Genomic DNA, 4,306 nt, shown 5'->3' with positions numbered 1-4,306 from the left:
GATGCTGTCACTAGAACTCTCTTCAAACCTGTGATTGATCCTCTGCAAAAATTGGCAGGTCACGCGACAACGCCACAAATGGAAACAGAAGGACTAAAAAAAAACTATAAAACTTAGACGAAAAATTCGTATGAATATAAAGAACAATCCAAATGCATACGATACAGGTATAAGTACCGCTCACGAAGCTGACACAGAGGATCTGTATGCCTATACCTTAGACCAAGTGGACAATTATAATTTGATAGAACATTATTTAGAAAATGTTGAAATTAATGAACCAACTTCAAGGATTCGTAAGGTTGGGAACAGTTTCATGATGGGAAGCACTCCGATGAATTTTGATGGTAATAAAATTTATGTTAAAAAATCAGAATTTGAGCCAACGCGAGGACTTTTGGAACTATTATTCGTGGAAAAACCTGACGATAATGTAATTGAGTTGTCAAATTTGGATGATTATGGTAAAATCATTTCTCTGACGAAGCCGAAGAGAAATTTCACGGAAAAAATACCCCGGCAAAAACTTAATTTCAAAAAATTAATTGGTATGAGATTACCACAATTTATGATCGCGAAAAATGATGCCAAAATAGATTACATTTACTGGGATGATGCCAACAAACTGATTGATCGGTTACGATTATTACTTGCATCTAAAAAAGGCGAGAAATTACAGCCATAACAATGAAATACTGGCAATCATTGAAGAATTGAGAGAAGCAAATTTGAGTTATTAATCTTCGTATTCCTCAAATAGATTCAGTTACAAATCAACAAGCCATGTGTGTGGACATTTTCGGACGTCAACGGGTGCTCTCTGCATATGTCCCAAGGCCTCGTACTCGTTGATGAACTTCTAGTAGAGCTGGGCATATACCTGATTGTTGTTGAGTTTGCTAACTGTTGATCTGAGCCGTCGTGAAGCCTTGAATTTTGACTCCCCGAGCGCTTCTGTGATCCTTGTGAGGTGCAGTTGATGTACTAATTTCTCAGAGATAAATGACACTTCTGATCCTTGATCAATTAGTACTCTGGCGCTGGTTGATCATGTCTGTAGTGCTGTTGATCTTGCTGATAGCTCTACGGCCTGATCATGTCGTTAATTGACATGGTTAATGCGGTAGATACAGTGCTGGAAATTCTGATCTCCGGCTTTTGACTGCGTCTTATAGTTGTGAATGCCTGTGTGAGTAGCCTATGAATTTCTTATGCGTTTGATCGCATGAAATTCTAATAATTCCTGGTCTCTGCTCTGTAGTGATGCTCTGTTACTTGCTCCTTTGAAGATTTCGATACTGCAGTTAAGGTAATCTTCGTTAAACAAGTTGATTAATTGGGCCGTTTTACCTTCAATTAATCTATGTGTTGGCGAACGTCTTCCTGATTTCAGGATTGACAAGTGACCCGCCCTGATCATCACTCCCTCTGCTGTTGTTGATTAAACCAGTCTGTATATAATTTGAGTCGGCTTGTTGGAGATCTTAGCAGCCGACCTTTACTGATTTTGTGATATTATTACCCAGAATAATCTCGCTTCGTTGAGTTCTCTTGTTGACAGGACTGGTCTCGGGGGCGTCGGCAGTCTTCTGAATCTGTTGATTACCCTGTTGATTTTTGGTAGCTCCATTATAAATGTGGGTGATGCTCTCCACTCTGAACTTTAGTTGCCTCAGTTGAATCTCGTGATGCACTGTGAGACCTGCAGCCGGTAGCTCTATCACCTCAGAGTATCTCGTCGTGATGTTCTGAATTCGTTGAGTACTCGCAATATTGCCTTCATCTTCAGTCTCGCTGATTACAACTTTCGGAATTGTTGATGGTGGAGGTTCGTTGTGCTGCTGCGCGTCTAGTATCTTGTTGATTATCTAAAGCTTGATTTTCAATTACGGTATCTGGATCAGACATGATGATGTAATTGAAAGTCTACTTGCGTGAGAATTCCTCGTTGAGTGGCTTCGGATGTCGGTGATGTATCGACTGTCGATGGGTTACCGACCGTTGAAGTACTGCGTTGTGCCGGTACGGCGTCGCTTGGAAAGTCGCCTGTTGCTGAGCGCACTGTAGTATCAACGTGCATTTATTCTCGAGGTCGAACCACGCTTTGTCAAATTTACAAAACCAGCTTGTCACTTGTTGATCGTACTGAGTTAATTTAATTGTCTATCGGGTTTGCACTGTGAGTCACTGGTTGTATGGTCAATAAATAACGTGATTTTCTTTTACTGAATTTCTATCGCCGAGTTAATAGATGCTAATGTACTGTGGTCTAAGCTCTACAGAGTTGCATTCCATTCAAAACGTCCTATATGACAGACCGTGATGTACTGACTTGCGTTGATTTACGGTGAGTCTACTAGACCTGAGCGTTGACCCGGAAAAGGCCGACGATTTTCGTAATTGGCCGAGCTGATCGACCTTGGTCTTGGAGAGGTTGAGTTACGTTTCAAACAAAAATTTTTTGTAGAAGATCAAATTTCCTACAAAAAACGTTTTATGGCGTAATAATGTAAACCCAATAGTTTATTAAATAATTACATAACAATGTTAATTATATTTTTGTAATTATTTAATAAACTACTGATATTAGGTTATTTCATTATAAAACGTTTTTTGTAGGAAATTAGATTCCCTACAAAAAATAATAAATGACAAAATGTTGTAAATGCATTTTTTTACCAGATAATTGTAAAAAAGTGTTTTTCAACAAAAAAAATCCACGAAAATCAAAACCCGTCCCTTTCCCATTTTTGAGACAATTGTTTATTTGGACATTTGGCCATGGTCGTAGCTATGAGATGGACATTGGGGATTGTCAAACGTCACAAGAGTCACTTGCGGATGGTCAAACGTCACGAGAGTCCCTTTGGGAAGAGTCAAACCTCGCAAGGGTCACTTGCGCATGGTCAAACGTCACCAGAGTCCCTTTGGGGAGTGTCAAACGTCACAAGAGTCATTTGCGGGAAAATAAAACGTCACGAGGGTCATTTGATGGGGAGTCAAATGTTACAAGGATCACTTGGGGGAGAGTCACCCCTTACAAAGATCCCTCGGTGGAAAGTCAAATGTCACAAGGGTCACTTGAAGGAAGAGTCAAACGTCATGAGTGTCACTTGAAGGAAGAGTCAAACCTCACGAGGGTCACGTGGGGGAAGAGCCAAACGTCACAAGGGTCACTTGGGGGAAAGTCAAACGTAACAAGGGTCTTTTGCGAATGGCCAAACATCACGAGGGTCATTTGCGTATGGTCAAACGTTAGGAAGGTGAGTTGGGGGAGAGTCAAACGTCACAAGAGTCATTTGCGGATGACCAAACATCACGAGGGTCATTTGCGGATGGTCAAACGTTAGAAGGATGCCTTCNCCAACAACATATTGAGAAGGGCTCACCAACGTTGGAATATCTTGGCGGGAAATACAACAATCTTCGCCTACATCCTGATTCAAACGTGAAAGTTGAAAATAAAGCAGATGAAGCAGATTTCAATGTGATGAATACTATTGCAGAGTTCAAAGAACTTCTCTTATTGAAAATATCTGAATTGAAACGCAACTATTTACACACCATCACAGCTGCCCNATTGTTTCTTCAAGTGACCCTCCTTACGTTTGTCTCTCCCTCAAGGCACCCTCCTAACGTTTGACCACCCACAAGTGACCCTTATAACGTTTGACTTCTCTCCCAAATGACCCTTGTGAAGTTTCACTTTCCACCAAGTGACCCTCGTGACATTTGACCATCACATGGCTACGGTCATGGCCATTTTTGCACGTGAAAGGATGGAAATGCAACGTTATCATTTGGTGTCCCTGAAAACGNCGTTTGACCACCCACAAGTGACCCTTATAACGTTTGACTTCTCTCCCAAATGACCCTTGTGAAGTTTGACTTTCCACCAAGTGACCCTCGTGACATTTGACCATCACATGGCTACGGCCATGGCCATTTTTGCACGCGAAAGGATGGAAATCCAACGTTATAATTTGGTAGCCCTGAAAAGGGCCGTTTTTTATCATTGCCCTCAAAAGGACAGTTTTCTCCATGATCCTAAAGAACATTTTCCACGTGTCCTCCACCAGCTGCAATGCAGAGTCTTGCACTCTTCAGAATATTCTCCCTCATGCCTTGTAGCTCTTCGGGAGTGACAGTGGCTACTGCAGCGTGCAGCAGTGCAGTCATCTCCTCCTGATTTCTTGGATTGTAAGGGTATATCCGGGACTCCAGAGTACCCCACAAGAAGAAATCCAGTGGAGTGAGGTCTGGAGACCGCGGGGGCCAAGCCACAGGTGGATGGCGACGTCCACCC

The sequence above is a fragment of the Diachasma alloeum genome, unplaced genomic scaffold (genome assembly GCF_001412515.2).
Source record: "Diachasma alloeum isolate Michigan unplaced genomic scaffold, Dall2.0 Dall_scaffold_00745, whole genome shotgun sequence".
NCBI classification, from domain to species: Eukaryota; Metazoa; Arthropoda; class Insecta; order Hymenoptera; family Braconidae; genus Diachasma; species Diachasma alloeum.
This window is presented reverse-complemented; position numbering follows the sequence as displayed.